Source organism: Seriola aureovittata, chromosome 14, assembly GCF_021018895.1.
Source record: "Seriola aureovittata isolate HTS-2021-v1 ecotype China chromosome 14, ASM2101889v1, whole genome shotgun sequence".
Taxonomy (NCBI): Eukaryota; Metazoa; Chordata; class Actinopteri; order Carangiformes; family Carangidae; genus Seriola; species Seriola aureovittata.
In genome coordinates, this window is record NC_079377.1 from 17,631,036 (window position 1) to 17,640,536 (window position 9,501).

Below are 9,501 nucleotides of genomic sequence, written 5' to 3' on the forward strand. Positions count from 1 at the left end.
ATTTTAAAAAATGTTGCCTCAGGTGAACTGCTCACAAAGTGTTGGAAGTTTGAACCCAAATATCAGAGCTTCACCGTGGCTGCTGACAGACATATGAGTGTACACTGTATTATGGTCTGCTGTGTTTCCCACCATACAGGATTTGCTGTGAGGACAAACACAAGCAGCAGAGGGTAGAGAAAATCATTTGAAGTTCATATGATGGTTTCTTCATCGCCTACCCATCATACCTTTTGCTCTGGAGGAGCAACCGCAGCACCATCTGAACCAGTGACGTATTGGGCGACTGTGGCTCGGCAAGTAGGGTGTTTAAAAAGTGTCAAAGTGTCCTCGGGCAAAAGTCTGGACCACAAATTGTTTGCAATGCTTAGGCCATTGGTGTTGTGAATGGGTGAATTAGGGGCGAATAGTAAAGCGCTTTGGATTACAGCACTACATAAATGGAGCCCATTTTGCTGTTTCACTCAGCTCAGCATTTTACCTCAATTGATGATGAATTATTAACTGGGAAAATCAGACAACTGGCACCAGGACCCCAAAACCCCAGAGGCCCCAGGATCACTTACCTGGTGGTTTTATTAATTGCATATTTATTTGGCAGTATAATAGTACTAAAGTTAGTTTAGTACTAAACTAAGCTTATAAGCCAATGATAAGGGCCTAAGGTGGCTAATTCTAATAATTTCCTTCAGATTTAGACGTTAGGCAGCTCATTACAAGCTGAAGCTGTGTGTGTTTCTGAAATCCAAGACAATTTTCCATTTTTGTCACTATGATTTACACCATGACAACCGTCAAGGCCACAGAACTCAGTGTCGACATCACATGTATGAATCAGGTTAGAATAAGGTGATTTTTCCTTCATTAAAGCTACTTAAGGGGAAGACTGTATGTGTCAAGGTACTACAGAGTATTATTAGTTAGTAAATGGTTAACATTTCCTTCTATATCTGTGTTGAAATGACATTGTATTACAGCAAAGGAGTACTGCTTGTTTGCTCTTCAGATTTTTTTCAGGGACTTTAAAGTGTTCAAACTGGTTCAGTGTTGTGGTCATCGACAACTGTTTGCCCAGTTATAAAAACGAAATAAAAATTGTTAAATGGGAATGTTTTCTTCAATCGACATGACAAATATTAGAGTACAACAACGGCTACCTCTCCTTCTGTGATGTCTGAAAATGATGTAAACACTTAGATGGACCAGTTGGAGCAAAATAACAACCCATCCCAAATATGAAATGAAGGGAAATTCAGTCTGATTACAAGGCTGGAGGAAAAGGGGAACTAAAAGAGGCCCATAGTTCATTTCTATCCCCAATAGGCTGACCTCTCCCTGACATCAGCATGTGGAGGTGACGGCTGATAATCAATACAGAATCAGCAATGCTTCACTGATCGTACAGTAGGTGAAAAGAGTCAGCTGGCAGGACCGTAACTGAAATCAACTCTCAGCAACACAGAGTTTTTTTTTCTTTATCCATTTTTTTTTTTTTTTTTTTGTGGCTCTAGTGATTTCATAATCTCTCATTTTGAAATAAAATACTTGAAGCAATGACCCGGACGGCCAAATGTTCTTAAGCAGTTTCAGCTGCTGCTCTGAAGGGTGAAGTCTTGTTTTATTCACAGTCACAAGTTGTTTTATTAATCTAGTTTTTCAAGTTCACATTTTTTGTCACTGCCTCACCATGTGAAACAAAACGATGTAGTATCAGCTGTCAAGGCGTTTCAACATCACTTCACAGTGACTAATAAGAAAAAGATGACAAATCCTATAAACCATAAACCAGTGTAATAGTCTTAGATCAACACAGGTCCTGATAAAGGACAATTCAGAGAAACATTCTGATAATAATGAACTATTTAGTCCAACTCTTGCAGATATCTATTACATAACCTGCGCTACAGTACAATTATTCCCTGGGTGGGTTCCTCTCCATGTAGAATGAGTTCAAAGGACAAACCCATTAGGCTTCCCTCCATATCAGACAAATAGCTTTGCACCTGCAAAACACTCAGGGTGACACCCTTAGTGGGCCTTCAGAGGATACAACAAAACCCTTTTGCTTTCGCACTTCAAGTGTGGAAGCGGAGGCCTTTCTGTTAGTTCTTATCAGGATTTGTGAAAAGAGAGAAGGGTCTGCAGATTATACATCGTCCATATACGTACACTTGATCAAAGCCGTTCACTCCTCAGCAAGTGGACCTCACCGAACACCTCCCTGATCAAACAACAACACTCTTGTTTCCTCACGTGTTTATGGTTTCATAGATTAGAGGCGATGAAACACATGTGATTACTGTTTGGTTAGTCATATTGTATTATAACTAGAGTCCCAACATGGCAGACAGCTGTATTTATGAGGCTTCCACCATCACTGATTGAAATGTAACCCTCCCAACAGGGTCCTTTGTTTCTTTAAGTAATAATTCAGTGTTTTTTCTGAATATATTTTATAAACCACAGTCTCTGGAAGCAGCCACTTTTGGTCATGAAACAGAGATGGGAATCACATTTTCTTCACACAGAAACACAATATATTTGTATGGCTAAAATGATAATATCTCTTATTCTTCACTTCTCCCCTGTTCCAGACCAAATGACACCAGTGCATATTAGTAGATAGAAAAAAAAAATTTGACCAGGGTCATAATTGTACGTAATAATTCATCTCCATATTTGAGCATGGTATTGTCCTATAATTGTACAACACTGCAAAGAGGCAACATATGGAAAAATCATTTGTCCTTCAAACGTGGAGATTAATGCACATGCATTTCATTTTTACTCACAAGTTATCTTGATTTAAAAGTGTTAAATGGTCAAATAGCAGGCACAGTGCCACATGTGGCTCTGTTTAATCCTGGAAGTGTGTTCCCACTCCAAAAAGCAACGTTATACCCACATCAGCTCCTCATTTGATTAATCAGAAACATGTCGTCAGATAATGCAATGTGCAACGCATCAAATGTTTAAAAATGGGAGGGTGCGAGGGTCAAAAAGACGTTCTGTTGACTGAGGAAAATTACATGCAGTAGAAGGTCAATGACTCGTCACTCAGTGTGAACACGGTTGACTTGAACCTGCAGCTTAAGCGCCTGATTGTGCTGTCTAGTGTTATTGTTTCAGGTTGAGGAATCAGTTTGCTCTGTTTCAATTTAAATCTCCATGGGGAAACTTTTAGTTCTTGTCATAATAAAAAAACCCACAGCAAAGACACTGATAAAATACAATGGTGTCATTGTTAAGTTGACTTAAAAAAAAAAAAAAAAAAATACTGATCACTCATTCTTTGGAAGACAAACTTAATTCCAAAATTTAAAGTCCCAATGAGACAGTACTGTTGAGACAATCTGACATTTATAATTTGACGGGTTTTAAGTTGAAACATATTTTCAGGCAGGACATAAATAGGCATTATTCACAACTGCGCACCAAAGAGATATCAGTGGAGAAACAAAGATAGTTTTATGTTATGGGAGAGGTGAGGGGTCAAAACAATGTGATGTTTTTATTGCTGGGAGTTATTAATGCTCTACAGTAATGAGCCAATATTTTCCAGGAAGTTGAAAATAATGACTTTTCAGTTTACAAAAAAAACATTTATCAGTAAATACACAGACTTTTATTTGATTTCACTGTGATTTAAACGTTTAACAAGTCAATTTGCAATTTTTCCTTTTGTTTGATTTGCTTCGGGAGTCATTACTGAGTCAAAACTCAAAGCAAAATCCTCAGGGTCCACTCAGATTTCAACTCCAGTAACTGAGATTTGAATCATTTTTATTATCATCCTGGATGAAATGTTGGTTTGCAGTCACAAGTCGCTGTAAACACACAGGTCACAGAAATACACTGATGCCAATCTGGCGTCCTGCCAGGACTCAGAAGTCATGTCATGTTTCGGCTTGTTCGGAGGATTTGTTCCAGTCAAACACATGCAGGTTGCAAATATTACAAACCTGGAGTTAATCTTAATCTGAATCTGTTTTTATCCACCCTGTGATAACAAACAATATGAATGTTTTTTTTCTACTTCTCGTGAAGTAGCTTCAAGTGCATCTAACCACTAAAAGAATGTCCATACATATGCAAAAGGTGTGAAAACAGGGAAATATTTGAAACATTCACAGTTCTTTCACATTTCTCTCACTGTCACTGTTTGAATGTGTAATAAATCGATCCTTTTTTGGATCTGAGGAGTCTCTTGTTGGCATTTTCCCCAAGTCAGCCCTGTGACAGATATGCTGATCATGACCTGTTCTCCTGGGGATATGTTTTTCTGCAGCTCTACAGCCAGAATAGAAAGAGGTTTAAGTTGCTGAACATAAAATCCTAATGGCTCCACTGAGTGTGGCTGAGGACTTTGATTACATGTCGCAAGCCAAAAACGGTTTGGGAACCATTGAATCAAAGCAGCAATATTAAGAAACAATAAGAAGCCAGACTGAGATTCTCAAGGAAGATTGAGACTGAAGAAAGTAACAGCAGAGTGCTTAACATTCCTAACACATAAACCTCATACTTTTTAAAGTCCTTGCTCACACACATTGTTATTTTCAGCCCTGGCCTGGAGGGGTATTTACAGCGGGAGGCAGAGATGCACACATTGAAACACTGTTATCCATGACCTGTCCAGTATACTAAGAGTTAAACAAGCTCAAATGATACCCGGCCTGCATTAAACACGCACAAAAGAACTATCTAACCTGCAAAATGTGCAGTACACACACATGCACACACTGACAGACATGTAGTCTCTTGTAGCTAAAGGATAAGCACATAATTCTCGACATAAATAGATGTCACGTAATGAAAAGACGTTCCTCTTGCCTGCCCTAACCTGTTTGACCAGATACTACCCTGTGTACATAATATCAATCTGTGTGTGTGTGTGCACGCACTTGAGTGCAACAGCTGTAAATCTTTTTTTTTTTTTTTTGTGGGTGGACAACCATGCCATATCTGCTTCATGAAAAGAATCAGCCTCTCTCTTCCCCTTCTCATTACCCCCTCACCTCCCTCACCCTTTCTTCCGATGAGATAAAACATTATCCTATTTATATGACGAAGGCCTCTCTCATGCCTGAATCCCCCTGCTGCAGCCAAAATATCCCCTAACACCTACACACAGTCACTGAACACATGGCTCAGACACACACACACTCATACACACAGACGTAGAGAGGCTAAGAATCACATATCCCCCTAACTCTCAGCCCCCTCCTCCCTCCCTCCTTTTCCTTCTCCTTTCTTCTTTGGCAGCTGCGCGTCATTTTAACTGTGCTCTATGAAACCTGGTATTCATAACTGCTGGTCATGATTCCACCCTCGAGTCCTACTAACTTCATAATGGTAATAGTTTAATCTGTATGGTCTTGACCCTGTCCTGTTGTTTAGATGTGACCTGAGTGGGAGAAAAGAGGCTCCCTGAGCACACACAACACACACACACACACACTGACACACACATGCACTCGCTACAGCTGGGAGCCATTGTCTCCATGAGAAAGCAACAGCCAGTCTGACTTCTTGTAGAGGTAGATCTATCTATCTATCTATCTATCTATCTATCTATCTATCTATCTATCTATCTATCTATCTATCTATCTATCTATCTATCTATCTATCATACTGTGACTCAGATGGTGAGTCATGGCTGAGCAACCACCAGGAAAGATGACAGGGAAGTGTAAGATCCCCTCACACACATGCCACCTGACTGGAAAAAGACTACACGCGGTCTGCAGAGAGTTTTTCGGCACCTTTGTGCAAAGAAGAACTCGTCATTATCGAGGACTAATTAGCGTTACCCCAGCCTGTGTGAGAAGTCGCCCAGCAGGCCGGTGCAGAAATGTTTTCTTGAGGCACGAAGGCCAGGGCTTGTGAAAAACCATATTTCATGTCAAAGCGAGCGGCTGGCGTTCTCCAAACAACTCTTCTCGGGGCACGTGTAGCGGTGTTGCGACAGGGCAGCAGTCAATAAGTGTAAAAAGAAAATTTACAGACTGAGGTTAATCATTGTGTGTCTTTTATGTGATTTCACTGTTTGGGTGATTGAGTACAATGGTGCATCTTCCCAAGGAAAACCATAAATCATTACTCATGTTGCTTATATCACTGATTACAACACATATTATACATTAGAGGCGTGTGTGTGTGTGTGCGTGTGTGTTCTTGCAGGGTTAAGCTTCATTGAAAGAGTGTGGGTTGAGAGTGTCATAACCTTGCACACATAGGATGGGTGGAGACTCCAGACATTGTGGAGACAGAGGTTATAAACTTGGGAAAGACTTGGGCAAAGTTTTACAATACTTGAGTAAACCATACATCTGAGCGTTGTTTACATTGTGGAGTGCATCAGGTGGTGTGATTATTGGTGATATTTTTAGCATTTACATTGCAAATGTAATGTGACGTGACTGTAAAACACATTTCCAAAGAGGTTTTCAGATAAGACCTGCGATTTTCTGTTTGTGTTGTGTCGACTAAACTGCCACTTTCTCAGCAATTCCACTTTTTTCCCCTCCATTTTCATTTTGGGATAATATATGAGCTTGATTACTGTAAAGCTGCAACATGTTGGCCTCGCAATACAGTAAAGTTGTTCTTTGTACTGAGTGTTGCTGGAGTTTTGTCTCTTTGCAGTAAATCAATTTCCCGTCTCCAGGAAAACTGAAATTTGCTTCATAATGTGACAGAAAAATAAAAGATTTCTCCCCCAAAGCAAGTGGAACATGAGTATACGCTATGATGAGGAAATGTTATGCTGCTTTTAGTCTTAGTGCAGTTTTTTTTTTGTTATAGTTTCAGTTTTTAATAAAATTTGTGTCAGGACCTTAAAACAAGACAAGATAAACAGACAGCTGCTCACAGTAAGTATAAAATGATCCTTGCTTCTAGTAGAGACACAGTAATTTCTGAACTTTTCTACACTGTGCACAATGCTACTTTTACTTAACTGGAATATGTGAGTCTTCTCCCACCAAGGTTTATTTATATTAGGAACAGGAGACATAACGTCACCTTACTGGAAGATTCTCTTTTTTGCTTGTTTTATTGTAAAAGTAAATAAATAAAAGGTATTTGTGCATGAGATGACAAAATGAATTTCACTCACTAGAGACTATAACAGCTAATTCTGAACTGATTAGTCACTCACAATGTTATTTGGTATTACTGCCTACTCTTCCTGCTTTGTGACAGTCAGTCTCTTCAGCGATCAGGCCTCTCCTGTGTTTGTCCACCCCTGGGAGCTGCTGGTGGGTTGTTGGTGTGAGTCCCTGAAGACGAGCTGCAGCTCAGAGCTCAGCTGCTCAGCTGATCCTCCCTGTTGTGTAAGTTCTCCACAGGCTTCTCTGCTCTGTAGAAATTATCATGAGCTCTACCTTCAGGCATGGGAGAGCGTCAAAGCTGCCTTATTCTCCATCACTTGTTCATCCTGTCTGTCTTTCTTTCTCTCTCTCTCTCACACACACACATATATATATACACAAATGTGCACATGCTCTGCACACACAGTCAGAGGCAGAAATAATATTGTCATTGAAAGCTTCTTGAACTCTGCAGATGGAATAACATGCCACTATCTTTTGCCAGACCGCCTCTTCCTGGAGTTCGCAGCTGAAGTTACCTCTAGTCTTAGGAGGTCAGCCAGTCAGTCATCAATAAGGAGCAAATTATACAGTATACTAATTCAATTATACAGCCTCACTTTGGTGCTTTGACCAATTATAATCTATTTACCCTCAGTGGATGATGGACGAGCTTATGAGGTCAGTGACTGAGAGAATTGTGATTTGCTGCCCTCTACTGGTTTTGTCTCACATTACATCTATATTTTAGTGCATTGCCAGTATGTAACACAACAAATGCACTAACTATCCACTGTGGTGACAGTGCTGGTCTGTCGGTTTTACGGCTTTGAACACTGTAATGATTCCCCTAACTGATCATACTATCAGTTACTCACTGGCCTTTTACATAATCTGAAGAGTGGTGGTAACAGCTGCAGTGCAGGTTCATGTGGGTTTCCAAAGCCATTTTTGTTTCTGTTCTGTCAGGGTTGAACATTTGACAGAAGCATTACGAGTCAAACTCTTCAAGGACCCTGAGGGAACAAACCCAAAATACCAAGAGAATAAACCCTGAGAGAAAAAGTGAAATGCATCTTAAAGCTGCAGTAAGTGAATTCCTGCAGCACATTTCCTTCCTGTCAAAACACAAAAGAGCAATTTAGTATTATAACCTGTATTTATTTGTCATTGTTTTAATTTCCCTTTTTCAGTGGTGGTTTAACATTGTGTACCACTGGTTTATGTCGTGTGTTCTTATTGTATTGTTACTCTGTGCTGTTTATTCGTTAAGTCATAGTGGAGCAGCAGAGTAGAGTCCAAAACAAATATCACATTACAGTAATATTTCACTTTATAATATTATATGTTTTCTGTAAGCTGAATCTGAAGCTGAAATTAAACAGAGTAAATTATGAAATTAAATAAAGTCCTATGTTACTTTTAGTCCCTTTAAACGTTTCATTAAATATCATAAAGGGAAATCATGCGGCTGTATGTATGTATGTGTGTAGTTGCGACCTGCTAACATCATATGCATCTGAGTGCAGCCTGATATCCGCTGCTGGGTGGTCGGGGCTCCTCCTTTTCATCACCTACCTCACTTCCTTTCCTTTCCTTATCACCGCCTGGCTCTTGTTTTCTCACTCCACCCCTCATTTACCTGATGGAGTTCACCTGGGCACTAGTAGATTACTTAACGGGCGTCACTCCAATCATTCACTTTTTTTTCACCTTCACATGGGGCGGCAGTTTCTGGTAAGAGAAGTTTGTTGCTCTTTAGTTCCTATAATTTCTCTGTAAGTCTCATAGAACCTTCTTTATCCTCATTTCTTGAATAAGTTAATAATGAGACTATTTTGATTTGTTGTGATAAATTTATTCTTTATTGTCCTTTCTGAACCCGCAGCCCATGTCCGTCTTCCTTTTTCATGTTCGAAATAATTATCTGAGAATAAAACCTTTGTTGGATTGGATATGTTTAATGGCCCTTGTTCTTTCATCCTGTATCCTGACCTGAGACCTGTAGTGATAGTGAATCAATTCTGAACCTCCTACTTAACCCACATATTGCAGAATAGAAAGCTTTCACGGCTGTAACCTCCCCTCAGCATCTTTTATGCATGAACTCATGTCGGGTTTTGTCGCCTTCTCTACAGAGCAGAGCAGGAAGGGGAAATACCTGAGTCACTCCACTCAAATATTTTTGGAAGGGTGACTGCTGATAATGAATACTGAAGAAATGAGTCTTAAAATAATACATGGTGAGTTTTTAATGACTTTATAGAGTCTTTTTTTTTTTTTTTTTTTTCCCAAAGAAAACCTTTTCATTTCTTCCATGACTGGGCACCAAGGTTGGACTGGATTATCACAGTCAGCCTTTATTTTGTCTTATCTCATCCCCACTGCTCTTCTACTATTCTATTTC